This window comes from Dendrobates tinctorius, unplaced genomic scaffold, assembly GCF_039654945.1.
Source record: "Dendrobates tinctorius isolate UK_male_01 unplaced genomic scaffold, ASM3965494v1 ptg000027l, whole genome shotgun sequence".
Classification (NCBI taxonomy): domain Eukaryota; kingdom Metazoa; phylum Chordata; class Amphibia; order Anura; family Dendrobatidae; genus Dendrobates; species Dendrobates tinctorius.
In genome coordinates, this window is record NW_027361695.1 from 6,938,047 (window position 1) to 6,957,313 (window position 19,267).

The 19,267-nt window shown below is 46.2% G+C and overlaps 1 protein-coding gene across 1 annotated transcript in view; it reads left to right on the forward strand.

Moving 5' to 3' along the window:
* Nucleotides 1-681: 681 nt before the first annotated feature.
* TAFA4 (TAFA chemokine like family member 4) overlaps nt 682-19,267 on the forward strand; it is a 166,338-nt gene continuing 147,752 nt past the window's right edge. The window contains exon 1 of the mRNA XM_073569740.1: nt 682-1,051. The gene's annotated coding sequence lies outside the window, so the exon portion shown is untranslated. The remainder of the gene's footprint in view (nt 1,052-19,267) is intronic.

Here is a 19,267-nt window from a genome sequence, read left to right on the forward strand (position 1 = left end):
GTGTGAACAGGTGGCAACGTTACTGCTCAAGAGCAAGTGAACCTTTGTTAAAGTGCTGCCCACTTTTCTTGCTTTTTTAATCTAATCTATTCATTCATGCTTCCATCTTTCCATCCTCTATCTCTAGCTACCTATTACTATCTCCTTATCCATCCATCCATCTATCACTCTCATATCTGCTCCTTTTCGCTTTCTCTACAATAGAAAGATAAATGGAAAGTTAGATAGATCCATCCCTTGCAATTAGGGTTTCTAGCAATAAACTCACACTCTTAATCCTCGTAACCACATAAACTGTCCCTCTCCCCATCAGGAGCATTACCTCTTCTCAGGCACTTCTCTGAGTTACACCATTTAATATTTAAAGGGAAAGCAGATATGGATGATCCCTCCAAGCTCCTCCATGTGTGAGGTCCAGGATCATCATCACCCCCCTCCCTCCATCGCCTCTGAGTAGAGTTACACCTGTGTGTAAGATTACAGCAGCAGAGCATCATCCTAGGACTGGCAGAGCCTGTGATAGTGAGAAGGCAACATGACACAGTGGTGAAGAAGAGGAGGATGTGAGGCAGCAGGGAGGAGCACAAGGAGAATGATCTTTGTCTGCTCCAATCAGTGGTGGGTGCACAGCAGGCTTGTTAGTGTCACTCTGTGTGGGGCTCAGTGTGCTGGACCAGGAGCCAGGGGGCAGCACAGTCAGCAGGCACTGCCCTATGCCAGGGACCTGCGCTCCACACCATCCCCACCATCGCTGCACTGGCACTTTTATGCACCGAGCCACCTGGATTTAGTTGCATGCACTTGAAGCCTGGATGCTGAATTCTGCTCTTGGCAACTTGTATGTGATCAGCTGAGGATGAGACTATTGAGACTCTTGGATCTGTCTGGATGAGAGTAACTTTCTCCAACACCCAGCAGCACCTGAACCAGCCTGAAGCCAAGAGCTGACAGCCCCAACACTATGTGATCACTGGGCAGGATCATGGCACCAGGGCACCTGCCACCCCTCCTCCCTTGGCTGCAGATAGAGAGGATCTCGCCCTTCTGATCAGTAAGTTCTTTGTGTCATTTACCATCTTGATTGCTCCCTGTGGACACTTTCATGTGACAAAAAAAAAAAAAAAAGTAATGCACTTGTGAATTGTTACATTGTTGCCTAATTTTGGGCTTTCGTTTCATTCATTCATAAATATGGTAAATAAGGGGTTAAAGGTTTAATCGAGTGCAAAGCCAAGCGCCGTCGCTCCGGTGCGCACCGCGGAGTCGTCAATTGGGAGACGTTTTTTCATAAATGTCGCGCGGATTTTTACACGATCGCCGCATTTATCTGCTGAGGATCAGGAATTGTGAGGCTGGGGGTATGCAGATATAGTAAGGGCTAAAATAAACCATCACTGATTTATTCTTATCAACCATGCCTGATCTAATGATGGAGCAGAGCTGATGGAGCAGAGCTGATGGAGCTGAGATGATGGAGCTGAGCTGATGGAGCTGAGCTGATGGAGCAGAGCTGATGGAGCTGAGATGATGGAGCTGAGCTGATGGAGCTGAGCTGATGGAGCAGAGCTGATGGAGCTGAGATGATGGAGCTGAGCTGATGGAGCTGAGCTGATGGAGCTGAGATGATGGAGCTGAGCTGATGGAGCTGAGATGATGGAGCTGAGATGATGGAGCTGAGCTGATGGAGCTGAGCTGATGGAGCTGAGCTGATGGAGCAGAGCTGATGGAGCAGAGCTGACTTTGTCATGTGGTTCCGGCTTCTATTGCGTTATTGTGATGCAGCCGCGCAACAGGTTAAGTGACAAATTCATCTCCACTACATCATAAGAAAGCTGCAGGTGGATTACAGCCCTCCATGGCTGTGCTGGAAGGAATAAAGCAGGGTCAGGTTGCTGGGGGAATGGACAGACCAAGGAAAGTGGCGCAGGACCCCCAGATTACCCCCTGATAGACCCCTCTCCAGGAGGTAGCAGCTGGAAGAGAGGCTGGGGCAGGGATGGCTGGAGTGGGAGTGGATTCTCCTGAGTGTCTGTGGAGCCCCGTGGAGTGCGGCTTATACGGGGGCTGCCGCTTCTTCACTCTCCTCTTTGATGGTTGCTGGAGTCACATCTGTGCGGAGTGTCCAGGCGGCTCCGGCTTTATTCTGCACACTCTGCTTTCCTTTTCTCCAAAAGGACATTAACGGGTTAATGGGTCTATGACACTGGCTTCACTGTGCGTCTAATACAGAGACATGAAAGTGTGAGATTCATCAGGGACTGATGCAGGAATGCAGGGCTGTGAGACTGCTGCCAAAGGATTCTACATCTATTATCTATCTATCTATCTATCTATCTATCTATCATCTATCACACATTTTTTTTTGTCACACCATGTGCACAGTAGGGAATAGGGGTAGAGACTGTAGGAACAATGGATGGGGCTATGGAAGTCCATGGCATATCAGAGTTCTCTTTCGTGCAGCCTATGGCCTGGGCTCACATGCCGGCTGCTATCTCCACTGCTCTCTCTTCTTCCCCCAGCAGTATACATGGAGCTGAAATCCAGGAAGAGATGTGAGAGTCTCCTGAAGTGAGTGTCCCTCACTGCTGAGTATTTGGTGCAGTGTAGCAGGAAGTGGGTCTCATCCTCCAGGGCACAGGGTGGGCACAGTCTATCTACCTATCTATCCATCCAGGATGTCAGCATTCAGGTGTATTGGTCGCTATCCAATAGTCAGTGCTGAAAAAAAACAGAACTTGCCCCTGACACTTTCTGTGCATTTGAAAAACTTTACAAAACTTAAATCCTCTTCTATTTTAGAACTGATGCAATAAACACAAAGAGAAAGTAACATCTGCTGGAAATATTTATAGAATAGTCACAATGTAAATGTGCAGAGTCCACAGACTGAGATAGACTGGTAGATAGATAGATAGATAGATAGATAGATAATAGATAGATAATAGATAATAGATAAATAATAGATAATAGATAGATAATAGATAGATAGATAGATAGATAGATAATAGATAGATGGATAGATAGATAATAGATAGATAATAGATAGATAAATAATAGATAGATGATAGAGAGAGATAGATAGATAATAGATAGATAGATAATAGATAGTAGAATAATAGTTTCGGCTTCTGCAGCCGCACAGTCATCACCGCGGTGTAGCAGAGCTGAGTGTGTCGTCTCCGGCACTGTTTGTACGCTGTGGTGTGCACTGATTGACCTTCCTCTGATGTTGGACGGTGCTGTTGCTGACAGGCCCGCGACCTCCTGTAATGCGCCCGCATATATAACCACATGGTATCATAGCAACGCGTTGCGGTATTTTGCGCTGGGCGCTGTGGACGCGCTCCTGGGCCCGCTGCGCGCATTGATTTTCCCAGGTACGAGCGCTGATTATGACGGATTATTTCGGACGGAGGCATCGCAGCTCGCTGGATTTGATAATTAAATCAGATCAGTGTAATGAGAGATTAATGGCGGCAATTAGCGGCCTGATTACACATAATTAATATTTTTTAATGCTCAACTCCAAATAGATGAGTCAATATATGAACATATTGTATTCTCCTGCAATGATCTATTTATCCGTGGGTTATTTACTGTTGTGACTCTCATGAAGGGATGTAGCAGAGCAGAATTTGTTATTTAGCGCCAAGAAGTCCTATATCATGCCTTACTACAATGTCAGCACCCAAGGTGGCAAGTGACAGGCCGAGCACAGCTGTGTGTGGCAGGCATCACTGCCACATCTGACAAACTCATCACTGCTACATCTGACAAACTCATCACTGCCACATCTGACAAACTCATCACTGCTACAGAAACACACCTAGATTTCTCCAGAATCCCATACGGTTACAAGTATCAGTGATCTGTAATGATTTACCATTGACAAAACAGGTAATGAAGAGACAATGTCTCAATGCAAGATACAGAGAGACAGAAAAGGATGTAGCAGAGCTGAAAGTGTCATAAAAACACATTTAATAAAGGATATGTCCTAGGAATAACCTACAGAATATGACGTCATACCTGCGGTATTACATAGGATAGTTAATGGATAGATAGATAATAGATAGATAATAGATAGACAAACAGATAGATAATAGATAGATTATAGATAATAGATAGATAGATAGATAATAGATTGATAGATAGAAGATAATAGATAGACAGATAGATATATAGATAAATAGATAGATGATAGATAGATGATAGATAGATGATAGATTGATAGATAGATGATAGATAGATAATAGATAGATAGATAGATGATAGATAGATAGATAATAGATAGATGATAGATAGATGATAGATAGATAGACAATAGATAGATGATAGATAGATAATAAATAGATAGGTAGATAGACAGATAGATTATAGATAGATAATAGATGGATAGATAGATAATAGATGGATAGATAGATAATAGATAGATAGATAATAGATGGATAGATAGATAATAGATAGATAATAAATACCGTAGATAGACGGATAGCTATATAAAACGATGTTCTACTGATGTAGCAGAGCTAATTTTGCAAATTACTATTTTCTATTCTATAGTTTTGCATTTCTCGTGGTTTTTTTCTGCGCTCACCGCTAATTACAGACCAGCAGTAAAGGACGCGTTGCCGTATCTCATCGACTCGCTCCAAACGACAAGCTCAGCTCTGCTACCTCCAGCCGCCCGTTTTTTTATTGTTATTCTGCACGAATTGTCTTCTTACCCCGATTTCTGCAGGTAATGGGGCCTTAACGTGGGAAAAGCAAACACACCAGGTCCTTCAGGTCACTTTGCGGAGGGAGCGGCGCTCCTCATTATTAATATGAAAATGGGTTTTATTCCGGTGGAGCATAATAGGACGCGCGTCGTGGAAAAGGTCACTCCATATTCATTCTCCTGCGTGGCACGGCCAGCCGTTCATTTCGCAGGTGCGGGGCATTTTATATTTAGAAGCCGATCCTCTCGGCGTGTGTTTGTTTTGCTGTAGGAAGGACAAAAAAAAAAATCAAAAAACGAAGGTATCGCTGCTTGATTGATGCGGTTCAAGTGTCTGAATGGTCGAGGCGGCAAAGAATAGACTCCGCGTCCTTGAGATTTACCGTCACTGACCCAGGAGTGGGGAATAAAGTCAAATCTGTGGCTGCCAAAAATGGAGCAAATTTGGCCCCTTGGAACGGAATGTTGACATTGTAAACATTCCGCCGGATTCTGTCCTGTCCGGATGGGTCTGGTTCTTCTGTCCCGTGAGTTCTGATCCAAGGGTCACGCTGACAACTTTTGTTTTTTCATTTTTTTGCCCCCTCGCGGTGCCACATATAGGATGGGTCAGAAGGCCGACCCCATTTAGAAGGCAATGTGCTCATGTAAGCCAGATCTGGTGATGATCCATCTCCTGGAATCAGGTCCGGGGCACAGCTGGTCGTCTGACGGTACCGTCCATCAGCGAGACAGTGCGCCATAAGAGCCTTAGTCTGCTGGACATAGATGGAGTAGGGATGTAGCAGAGGTGAATGCGTCATTTGACACTTCGGGGGGCCGCAATGTTGGTGCACAATGATGAAAAATCGTCTTGAAGCGTCTGCATGGGTTTTGTTGAATGACAAACTCAGCTCTGCTACATCTGCGCGTTTGTAATGATAAGTTTCATAGAATGGATTTACGGATAGATTGTATCAGCGCAGAACAACTTTGTGGTTGAAGTATTGTCCCAATGTAGTGTGGTGCCAATGTCAAGCTCAGCCCTGCTACATCTGAATGCCACGTAACGCACGTGTTCTAATTATGTGTAGCAGAGGTTAACGTGTCATTGAACTCTCTCGGACTGCAATGTTTGCACGCTGTGATAAAAGCGTAGATACGCGGCTTAGGAGATCACTACTTTGTGCTGTGCGAAATGACAAACTCAACACTGCTACATCTGAGTACTCACTTGCTAATGATTTGCTTCATAGAATGGATTTAGGGTTTCTGACTGCCGGAACACGTCAGACCTGGGTGTAGATGAAGTATGGATGAAGCGGGGGTGAATATGTTTTAACCCTTTGGCTGCAATATTGGTGCGCTGTGATAACAGTAATGCATTATAGTGTGCTTAAGAACAAGCTCAGCACTGCTACATCTGAACACCATATTTTCTGTGTTTCACAGAGCAGATTTAGGGTATGCATCCACAGGGCATATTGACAGCACTTTGGACGCAGGTGATACCCGGCTCCTCCCAAAATGTTTCCCCCTTTTGAACATGTGGTGATTTTGCATGTGTTCATTGCGCTCCCTGTAGTTTTCCTCCAGCTGCGTTCCGTGTAGTTTCGCCCAGCTGCACTCCGTGTAGTTTTCCCCTGGCTGCGCTCCGTGCAGTTTTCCCCCAGCTGCGCTCCGTGTAGTTTCCCCCATGGCTGTGCTCCATGTAGTTTTCCCATGGCTGCACTCCATGTAGTTGTCCCCAGCTGCGCTTCATGTAGTTTTCCCTCAGCTGCGCTTTGTGTAGTTTTCCCCAGCTGTGCTCCGTGTAGTTTTCCCCAGCTGCGCTCCGTGTAGTTTTCCCCAGCTGCGCTTCATGTAGTTTTCCCCAGCTGTGCTTCATGTAGTTTTCCCCCAGCTGCGCTTCATGTAGTTTTCCCCCAGCTGCGCTTTGTGTAGTTTTCCCCAGCTGCGCTCTGTGTAGTTTTCCCCAGCTGCGCTCCGTGTAGTTTTCCCCAGCTGCGCTCCGTGTAGTTTTCCCCCGGCTGCGCTCCGTGTAGTTTTCCTCCGTCTGCGCTCCGTGTAGTTTTCCTCCGTCTGCGCTCTGTGTAGTTTCTCCCCGGCTGCGCTCAGTGTAGTTTCCCTCCGGCTGCGCTCCATGTAGTTTTCCCCCAGCTGTGCTGCATGTAGTTTCCCACTGCTGCACTCCATGTACTTTTCCCCCAGCTGCTGAATGTATTGTTCCATTTATTTATATACGTGATTGAAAAAAATATAGAATCTACTACAAAAATCTCCCCCCATTGTGTGTCTGCCACATTGTCATAACCCCCCCCCCCCCCCCGCACAAAACGCCGGACTCTGCTACCAGGGGCTAGAATTACATTTTTTATTCTTTTCTTAATCCATGAATAGAGGAGCAGTGCTGCTGATAAATTAGTGCATCCTGCGCCCTCCACCGGATAATATAGCCGGGAACAGGCGCAGTTCTCTCTGGGGCCACTAGCCCTTATGGCACGCCGGGTCTGGCTGGTGGTCGACCCATGGGGATCAGATCCGAGCAGGAATAAGTCTTCCACTTGTACTTCCCTCTTGCAGGAGAAAATCTAGAAATGTGCAGGCTTTTCAGGAATGGACGCAGAAGAAGACCCCTGTTGAATTGTATATGGGCCATGAGCAGTCCGATCTGTTATCATCCTGCACCCCGGCGTGTGCGGCTTTGGAGGTAGATATGGCCCCTTACCTCTTGGCTCCCTGTAGGATGTCCGACACAGGATTTTTTAGACTGCACTGTACATACAATTATGGAGATGCCTAGTGCGTCATGTGGCAGAGAAGATGTGTAGTATGTAGTATATCTGTCCAAAAAAGTCTGACCTCCTTCTCCTTACAGAATAAAGCCAATGTGAACAGGAGCAAACTGCAGTAATGGCATAATATACATTCCATAGAATGAAGTCTGTCTATCCATCTTTCAATCTCATATCTATGTTTCCATCCATCCATGCGTCTATCAATCCATCCATCTAGCCATCCATCTATTCATCCTCCATCCGTCCGTCCACTCATCCATCCCCCATCCATCTATCCATCAGTCTGTCCATCCATTCATCCTCCATCCGTCCGTCCATTCATCGATCCATCAGTTTGTCTGTCCATCCATTCACCTATCCGTCCATCTGTCCGTCCATCCATCTGTCCATCCATCCAGGCGTTCGTCTGTTCATCCATCCATCTAACTGTCCATCCATCCATATCTGTCTGTCCGTCCATCCAACTACCCATCTGTTAGTCTGACCATCCATCCAGCCGTTCATCCGTCCATCCATCCATTCGTCCATCCATATCTCTCTGTCCGTCCATCCATCCATCTAACCGTCCATCCATCCACCCATATGTCTGTCCGTCCATCCATCTACTCATCTGTTCATCTGACCATCCAATCCAGCCGTTCATCCATCCATCTAACTGTCCATCCATCCACCCATATCTGTCTGTCCGTCCATCCGTCTGTCCACCCTTCCATCTAACCGTCCATCCATCCACCCATATGTCTGTCCGTCCTTCCATCCATCTACTCATCTGTTCATCTGACCATCCATCCAGCCGTTCATTCGTCCATCCATCCATCCATTCGTCCGTCCGTTCATCCATCCATCTAACTGTCCATCCATCCACCCATATCGGTCTGTCCGTCCTTCTATCCGTCCGTCCATCCATCTATTCACCCATATGTCTGCCCGTCCATCCATCCATCTACTCATCTGTTCATCTGACCATCCATCCAGCCGTTCATCCATCCATCTAACTGTCCATCCATCCACCCATATCTGTCTGTCCGTCCATCCAACTACCCATCTGTTAGTCTGACCATCCATCCAGCCGTTCATCCGTCCATCCATCCATTCGTCCATCCATATCTCTCTGTCCGTCCATCCATCCATCTAACCGTCCATCCATCCACCCATATGTCTGTCCGTCCATCCATCTACTCATCTGTTCATCTGACCATCCAATCCAGCCGTTCATCCATCCATCTAACTGTCCATCCATCCACCCATATCTGTCTGTCCGTCCATCCGTCTGTCCACCCTTCCATCTAACCGTCCATCCATCCACCCATATGTCTGTCCGTCCTTCCATCCATCTACTCATCTGTTCATCTGACCATCCATCCAGCCGTTCATTCGTCCATCCATCCATCCATTCGTCCGTCCGTTCATCCATCCATCCAACTGTCCATCCATCCACCCATATCTGTCTGTCCGTCCATCTATCCGTCCATCCATCCTTCCATCTAACTGTCCATCCATCCACTCATATGTCTGTCCATCCATCCATCTACTCATCTGTTCATCTGACCATCCATCCAGCCGTTCACCTGTCCGTTCATCCATCCATCCAACTGTCCATCCATCCACCCATATCTGTCTGTCCGTCCATCTATCCGTCCATCCATCCTTCCATCTAACCGTCCATCCATCCACCCATATGTCTGTCCATCCATCCATCCATCCACTCATCTGTTCATCTGACCATCCATCCAGCCGTTCATCCATCCATCCGTCCGTCCATTCATCCATCCATCTAACTGTCCATCTATCCACCCATATTTGTCTGTCCGTCCTTCTATCCGTCCGTCCATCTATCCGTCCGTCCATCCATCCACCCATATGTCTGTCCGTCCATCCATCCATCTACTCATCTGTTCATCTGACCATCCAATCCAGCCTTTCATCCGTCCGTTCATCCATCCATCTAACTGTCCATCCATCCACCCATATCTGTCTGTCCATCCATCCGTCCATCCATCCTTCCATCTAACCGTCCATCCATGCACCCATATGTCTGTCCGTCCATCCATCTACTCATCTGTTCATCTGACCATCCATCCGTTCATCCGTCCGTCCGTTCATCCATCCATCTAACTGTCCATCCATCCGTCCGTCCATCCTTCCATCTAACCGTCCATCCATCCACCCATATGTCTGTCCATCCATCCATCCATCTACTCATCTGTTCATCTGACCATCCATCCAGCCGTTCATCCATCCATCCGTCCGTCCATTCATCCATCCATCTAACTGTCCATCTATCCACCCATATCTGTCTGTCCGTCCTTCTATCCGTCCGTCTATCTATCCGTCCGTCCATCCATCCACCCATATGTCTGTCCGTCCATCCATCCATCTACTCATCTGTTCATCTGACCATCCAATCCAGCCATTCATCTGTCCGTTCATCCATCCATCTAACTGTCCATCCTTCCACCCATATCTGTCTGTCCGTCCATCTATCCGTCCATCCATCCTTCCATCTAACCGTCCATCCATCCACCCATATGTCTGTCCGTCCATCCATCTACTCATCTGTTCATCCGACCATCCATCTGTTCATCCGTCCGTCCGTTCATCCATCCATCTAACTGTCCATCCATCCGTCCGTCCATCCTTCCATCTAACCGTCCATCCATCCACCCATATGTCTGTCCGTCCATCCATCCATCTACTTATCTGTTCATCTGACCATCCATCCAGCCGTTCATCCGTCCATCCATCCATTCGTCTGTACCTTCATCCATCCATCTAACTGTCCATCTATCCACCCATATCTGTCTGTCCGTCCATCCATCTATCCACCCATATGTCTGTCTATCCATCTACTCATTTGTTCATCTGACCATCCATCCTGCCGTTCATCCATCCATCTAACTGTCCATCCATCCACCCATATCTGTCTGTCCGTCCATCTATCCGTCCGTCCATCCTTCCATCTAACCGTCCATCCATCCACCCATATGTCTGTCCATCCATCTATCCATCCGTCCATCCATCCACCCATATGTCTGTCCGTCCATCCATCCATCTACTCATCTGTTCATCTGACCGTCCATCCAGCCGTTCATCCGTCCATCCATCCATTCATCCATCTGTTCATCCATCCATCCATCTAACCGTCCATCCATCCACCCATGTGTCTGTCCGCCCATCCATCCATCTACTCATCTGTTCATCTGACCATCCAATCCAGCCGTTCATCCATCCATTTGTCCGTCCGTTCATCCATCCATCTAACTGTCCATCCATCCACCCATATCTGTCTGTCCCTCCATCTATCCGTCCGTCCGTCCATCCTTTCATCTAACCGTCCATCCATCCACCTATATGTCTGTCTGTCCATCCATCTACTCATCTGTTCATCTGACCATCCATCCAGCCATTCATCCGTCCATCCATCCATCCATCCATTCGTCCGTTCATCCATCCATCTAACTGTCCATCCATCCACCCATATCTGTCTGTCCGTCCATCTATCCGTCCGTCCATCCTTCCATCTAACCGTCCATCCATCCATCCACCCATATGTCTGTCCGTCCATCCATCCATCTACTCATCTGTTCATCTGACCATCCATCCAGCCGTTTATCCGTCCATCCAGCCGTTTATCCGTCCATCCTTCCATCAGTCCATCTAAACGTCTATCAATCTGTCCGTCCACCCATCCATCCAGTCCATCTGCAGTTCTGTATGAAGCTGGCCTCCATATTGAGCCTCATTCCAACATACCGGATTCTCTCCTATAGACGTCTACAGGCTCCTAAGATCTAGGATTTATCGAATCAAGATCCAGGACCAGGGAGCGGTTTCCTACTGAGCCTTTTCTCGGGGCCCTAGAACAATGAGGACTGGAATCTGCTCCTCTGCTGACGAACCCTCCGCTTCTCTTGCCCTCGCTCTGATACATTTCCCATAGACCCCGATGCGATATCTTTGTTTTTATTTTTTACAATCGGGTCAGATCATTTCTGCGTCTGATCTCTCCCGTCAGACTTTAGACACAAAGTGAAGAACTTATGGACTCGGCTTCAGGCAAATCCCCCAGAAAAGAACAAACAACGAACGAAAACTAAAAGTAATGTAAAAATGCACATTTTTGATAAAAATAAATCATTTCTTCCTTTTCCACGGCAGAATCTCCAGACCATATATTCCAATGACTCTGTTGTTATTGAGATCGGATAATCAAAGATCCGTGTCCTCATTAATCGGGGGGCACGGCGGGGGCGTAACGGCTCCAAAGACCCCACATGCTAATTAAATATACAAATCCAATAAGAAATTATCCATATTTACACCACAAGTTTATTGTTATATCGACGGAGTTAATGAAGTGAATTCATCCAACGTGAGGCTCATGTTAATTCCTGCAGCCAGCGGATAATGCTGATCGGGCAGATTACGTGACTCCGGTTATTTAATTTTTTTTCTCTTTTTTTTCGGTCAGCAGCGCTCTAGATTCTATTTTTTTTCTTGCTTTGAAATCACTAATTTAATGTGCTATTTAATTACATACTGAGGTATTGATTGCATCTGACCTGGGATGAATGGGTTAAAAACAATCAGAGCTTTGCCAATACATTGTATCATTGCAGGAAAAAGGTCACTTAAAGGGACGATCCAGAAACCCATTCTAAGCCTTTACTTAATTTTAATTTTTCTGCCTCTTTTTCTCTATGGAGGGACTTACGGCTAATTCCTATATTTGGAAATCAGGGTGGGCACTGTAAAGGTTGCCATAAGTAGTTATGCCCAGGTTTATTGCCTTATGCCAACATATTATTTACAGGTTTGGGATCCACTGCTCCTCTCTGACTTTATCATTGTCTCAGGGTCTTAATTACTGCACCTCTGGAGGATGGGAACATATTAAGCCCCAAATTCCCTGCATAATCAGAAAGTTAAACTTCCATATACCTGCAGCCACCACTAGAGGGAGCGTATGAGCTTACTGCAAACTGATTCAATAGTCACTATTGTAGCTGAGCTCCCCCTTGTGGTGGTTTGGGTGTATTTCAGATTTCCATTTGATTACAAGTTCCATGCAATGAGAATTTTACATGCAAAGGATTAAACCGAATTTGCCAAGAGGATATTTCAGCTATCAGACTCGGGCCTCTTTCTCACCTGCAATTTGCAACAAAATTTATGGTAGTGATACAATGGCAATGTCATATTTTGCTAATCTATGGAGATGGCATGACAAAGTGTCAGAACCCCTGCGATCTGATATTGATGACCTATGTTAAAGGGATTGGCCAGTACAGCAGTGACAAGTCTGCAGTCACATAGAGGTACTGCAGACTTTTGTGATAAACCAGGACAACCCCTTTAATTGCTGCTGGGCCAAACGTACCAGCATAAAGTGGAAACTATACACCGGCTCCTGTGCAATGTGCGACGTGTAATAGAAATCTTACATTTTATATTCTTATAATATCCAGCGCATGTGAGGTTAGAGGCAGGAAAAGGACGTTATTTTATTTCGTGTCACTCACATTCCGGCAGATTCCTATTTGTCCTATTAAAATCCAGCGTCCCTTGTTCAAACAGACTGACAAGTATGAAATCAGCCCGGGCTCTGGAGGGGCCGCCATCGAACCTGCGAGCCGTACAGCTGTCACTGTTGTAATTTCAGAGACACCCTTTGAAATCACTTTAGGCAACTCTTCCGCCTGTGGCTTTATTGATCCATGCTGGTTCATCGCAAGCACATATGGTGAAGGCTGCTATACTCAAATTGTCCACCAGAGGGAGCAAAGAAAAAAAACTACATTTCATTATTTAATACATTTTCCACTTTTGAAATATAATATATATATATATATATATATATATATATATATATATATATATATCTTTCCGCACACACATTTATATATATATTACACTAGTGGTTATTTATACTATAAGTACATTGAAGAATAATCAATTTCTTATACAGAATCAGTTTTCTTCTCTAATCTCCCGGCAATCTAATACCTATAACATGTCATATATTGCTCAGATTGGCTTTTACCTTGCTTTATGCTATAGTTTCCCCCGGAGATAAGCGCTTCAGAGGATTCTGGCAGCTTCTCTCCTCTAATCTTTATTGAAATACCATGCACTTACTTAATGGAGGATGCAGGGGCTGACAGCTGAGAGATGAGTTGTCTGGTTACTCTAAGACTCAAATTCTATTATTTATCCTTAGGAGAATATTTAGAAATTATAAGACCTCGTAGCAACATTCAAGCAGGGCTTGACATTTTCAGAGCCTCACTAAATTGTATATTTTTTTTTAAATAAAGTTATTAATTTAATGGGGCTTCAAATCCGCCACGTAGAGGTCAATGATACAATTTTGGATGCCAGCAGCCACCACTAGGGGGAGCTCACTGCATATGGATTTATACAGGGGTTGTAAAAATCCAAACATAGGGCGCTCCCCCTAGTGGTAACTGAAGAAGAGGCAGACGCCAGAGGAGTAATGTGTTTTGCCTCTATACACCAATAATGTCATAACTATGACCCCCGGCTCAAAATTCCTGGAAACTAGGTCAGAAGGAGTAGAATAGGTGTTTGATAGGATCAGGACAGCACTTACTCCGACGCCTTCCCCCTGCTTGTCTCCGTTGCTTGCGCTGTATCTTTAAGTACCCCACTATTTCCTTTGCACTTTCTCAGCAGCCTCTTGGCACCGGTCATTGGACCCTGCTCTATTCTAAGTGTAGGGCTAGAAGACTATTTCTGCTGTGGAGAGAGTGCGCTAATCGAAGACCGTCCCGGAGAGGAGCGCTCCTCACAGATACATTAATTTTAATGGCCCATTTTAAGTCAAGGAGAATCAGGAAAAAGATTTTACTAAGCGGCTCAGGAGCGGGAAGTATTGATACAATCATCTCATTACAATCAATGGCATCGAATTGATATGGTAAAATGAAAGAGCGTTACGTTACCAGGCAAGAAAGACAGAAGAAAATGCATCTATCATCCATCTATCTATCTACAGTGGGTACAGAAAGTATTCAGACCCCTTTACATTTTTCACTATTGTTTCATTGCAGCCATTTGGTAAATTCAAAAAAGTCCATTTTTTTTCTCATTAATGTGCACTCTGCACCCCATCTTGACTGAAAAAAACAGAAATGTAGAAATTTTTGCAAATTTATTAAAAAAAGAAAAACTGAAATATCACATGGTCATAAGTATTCAGACCCTTTGCTCAGACACTCATATTTAAGTCACATGCTGTCCATTTCCTTGTGATCCTCCTTGAGATGGTTCTACTCCTTCATTGGAGTCCAGCTGTGTTCTGTAATTAAACTGATAGGACTTGATGTGTAAAGGCGCACACCTGTCTATATAAGAGCTCACAGTGCATGTCAGATCAAATGAGAATCATGAGGTCAAAGGAACTGGCCAAGGAGCTCAGAGACAGAATTGTGGCAAGGCACAGATCTGGCCAAGGTTACAAAAGAATTTCTGCAGTACTCAAAGTTCCTAAGATCACAGTGGCCTCCATAATCCTTAAATGGAAGAAGTTTGGGACCACCAGAAGTCTTCCTAGACCTGGCCGTCCAGCCAAACTGAGCAATCATGGGAGAAAAGCCTTGGTGAGAGAGGTAAAGAAGAATCTCAAGATCACTGTGGCTGAGCTCCACAGATGCAGGAGGGAGATGGGAGAAAGTTCCACAAAGTCAACTCTCACTGCAGCCCTCCACCAGTCGGGCCATTATGGCAGAGTGGCCCAACGGAGGCCTCTCTTCAGTGCCAGACATATGAAAGCCCACATAGAGTTTACTAAAAAAACACATGAAGGACTCCCAGACTATGAGAAATAAGATTCTCTGATCTGATGAGACGAAGCTAGAATTATCACCAAAAAGTTCTAAGCGGTATGTGTGGAGAAAACCAGACACTGCTCATCACCTGCCCAATACAATCCCAACAGTGAAACATGGTGGTGGCAGCATCATGCTATGGGGGTGTTTTTCAGTTGCAGGGATAGGATGACTGGTTGCAATTGAAGGAAACATGAATGCGGCCAAGTACAGAGATATCCTGGATGAAAACCTCTTCCAGAGTGCTCTGGTCCTCAGACTTGGCCAAAAGTTCACCTTCCAACAAGACAATGACCCTAAGCACACAGCTAAAATAACAAAGGAGTGGCTTCAGAACAACTCTGTAACCATTCCTGACTGGCCCAGCCAGAGCCCTGACCTAAACCCAATTGAGCATCTCTGGCGAGAGCTGAAAATGGCTGTCCACCAACGTTCACCATCCAACCTGACGGAACTGGAGAGGATCTGCAAGGAAGAATGACAGAGGATCCCCGTATCCAGGGGTGAGAAACTTGTGGCATCATTCCCAAGAAGACTCATGGCTGTACTAGTTCAAAAGGTGCTTCTACTCAATACTGAGCAAAGGGGCTGAATACTTATGACCATGTGAGATTTCAGTTTTTCTTTTTTAATTTGCAAAAATTTCTACATTTCTTTTTTTCCGTCAAGATGGGGTGCAGAGTGCACAGTAATGAGAGAAAAAATGAACTTTTTTGAATTTACCAAATGGCTGCAATGAAAGAGAGAATTAAAAATTTAAAGGGGTCTGAATACTTTCCAAACCCACTGTATATTTATCTATTATATATTATCTAGCATCTATTTATCATCTATTATCTATCTATTCTCTATCATTTTTTCTATCTACAGTGGCTTGTGAAAGTATTCATCCTCCTTGGCATTTATTATGTTTTGCGCCCTCACAACCTGTAATTTCACTATTATTTTGAGGGTTTGTATCAGTTCATGTAAAGAACAGCTGTGAACATTTCGTTTTCTTGTTTTTATGAAGAGAACAACAAATAGGACAAAATAACTGAAAACTTCAATGTACATAACTATTCACCCCCCTAAGTCAGTACCTTGCGGAGCCTCCTTTTGCGGCAATTACATCTGTAAGTCACTTTGGATAAGTTTCTATAAGTTTTCCACATTTTGCCACTGGGATTTTCGTCCAGTCCTCAAGGTAAAACTGCTCCAGCTCCTTCACCTTAGATGGTTTCCTCTGGTGAACAGCAATCTTCAAGTCTGACCACAGATTCTCCATTGAATTAAGGTGTGTGCTTTGACTCGGCCACTCCAGAACATTATGTTTGCCTATAAACCACTCGTGTATTGCTTTAGCAGCAGTGTCGCAACTACAAAGTTATGGGCCCCGGTGCAAACTTTCAAATGGGTCCCCCCATGCCAAAATACACGCACAACTCCGCTCCGTACACCTCGAACACGTGCGGTTCCACTCCGTACATGCATGGCTCCGCTCCGTACACCTTGTACACACACTGCTCCGCTCCGTACACCTCGTACACGCACGGCTCCGCTCCGTACACCTCGTACACACAGGGCTCCGCTCCGTACACCTCGTACACAGGGCTCCGCTCCGTACACCTCGTACACGCGTGGCTCCGCTCCGTACACCTCGTACACGCACGGCTCCGCTCCGTACACCTCGTACACGCACGGCTCCGCTCCGTACACCTCGTACACACAGGGCTCCGTACACCTCGTACACACAGGGCTCCACTCCGTACACCTCGTACACACAGGGCTCCGCTCCGTACACCTCGTACACGCGTGGCTCCGCTCTGTACACCTCGTACACGCGTGGCTCCGCTCTGTACACCTCGTACACGCACGGCTCCGCTCCGTACACCTCGTACACACAGGGCTCCGCTCCGTACACCTCGTACACACAGGGCTCCGCTCCGTACACCTCGTACACACAGGGCTCCGCTCCGTACACCTCGTACACGCGTGGCTCCGCTCCGTACACCTCGTACACGCGTGGCTCCGCTCCGTACACCTCGTACACACAGGGCTCCGCTCCGTACACCTCGTACACACAGGGATCCGCTCCGTACACCTCGTACACGCGTGGCTCCGCTCCGTACACCTCGTACACGCACGGCTCCTCTCCGTCCAAAATTGTACACATACGGCTCTGCTACATCCACACTGTAAACACCTCCTGACCCCACACATAAACTTCCCCTTATCCAGCACCATGACAACCAGCACAGCAGAGTGCTGCAAACACCGAGGCTCCTGATCATGCGACCCCTGACTCCTCCCCTTCTGTGACCTCATCACAGGTCCTGTGCGCACAGAAAAGAACAGCCTAGGACGGCATTGCAGGCTGTGGGGGGCTGCGGTGGGTCTATCTGGGAGGGCGAGGATGGGGTGCATAGGGGGGTGTGGCGGCTCCAGACGGGACGCGGGGGGGGAGGTAAAAAACGGGACTGTCTCGTGAGAATCGGGACGGTTGGGAGATATGGTCTGACCTGCCGGGCCCCTGACTCCCCCCAGGCCCAGTCTCAGTGGCGACTGCTGCAACCGTGGTAGTTACGCCCCTGTTTAGCAGTATACTTTGGGTCATTGGCTTTTTGGGAGGTGAACCTCGTCCCAGTCTCAAATCACTGACAAACAGGTTTTGCTCAAGAATATCCATGTACTGTATGTCGCACTGTCCATCTTCCCCACGACACGTACCATTTTCCTGTCCTTGCTGCCGAAAAATGGTGTTCTTGGGGTGATGAGCTGTGTTGTTTGGTGCCAGAAATAGCAATTTTGGTTTCATGTGACCACAGCACCTTCCTCCATACATTTGGGGAGTCTCCCGCATGTCTTTTGGCAAACTCAAAACGAGCCTTACAATTTTTGTGTAAGTAAAGGCTTTTGTCTTCCCACTCTTCCATAAAGGCCACCTCTATGGAGTGTAGGTCTTATTGTGGTGTATGGACAGACACTCCAGTCTCTGCTTGTGAACTCTGCAGCTCCATCAGGGTTACCTTTGGTCTCTGTGCTGCTCTCTGATTAATGCCCTCCTTGCTCGGGCTGAGAGTTTCGGTGGGCGGCCCTCTCTTGTCAGGTTTGTTGAGGTACCATGTTTTTTTGATTTGATGATAATGGATTTGATGGTGCTCCAGGGATCATCAGAAATTGGGAGATTTTTATATAACCCAATGCTGACTTGTACTTCTCAACAACTTTGTCCCTGACGTGTTTGGAGATCTCCTTGGTCTTCGTGGTGTTGTTTGGAGATCTCCTTGGTCTTCATGGTGTTGTTTGGAGATCTCCTTGATCTTCATAGTGTTGTTTGGAGATCTCCTTGATCTTCATAGTGTTGTTTGGAGATCTCCTTAGTCTTCATGGTGTTGTTTGGAGATCAACTTGATCTTCATGGTGTTGTTTGGAGATCTCCTTGATCTTCATAGTGTTGTTTGGAGATCAACTTTGTCTTCATGGTGTTGTTCAGAGATCTCCTTGGTCTTCATGGTCTTGTTTGGAGATCTCCTTGGTCTTCATGGTGTTGGTTGGAGATCAACCTGGTCTTCATGATGTTGTTCAGAGATCTCCCTGATCTTCATAGTGTTGTTTGGAGATCTTCTTGGTCTTCATGGTTTTGTTTGGAGATCCCCTTGGTGTTCATGGTGTTGTTTGGAGATCTCCTTGCTATTCATGGTGTTGTTTGGAGATCTCCTTGGTCTTCATGGTGTTTGGTTAGTGGTGCCTTTTGTTAATGGTGTTGAAGCCTCTGTGGCCTTTCAGAGAAGGTAAAGTGTGTATACTGACAGACATGGGACACTTAGATCACACAAAGGGGGACGTCCAGTCACTAAACATGGGACTAATGAAGGGAATTGCTTGTGGGTCGCCCTCCCAGGGCCGGGGGGTACTCGGTACCGGTCGGTGTCAGG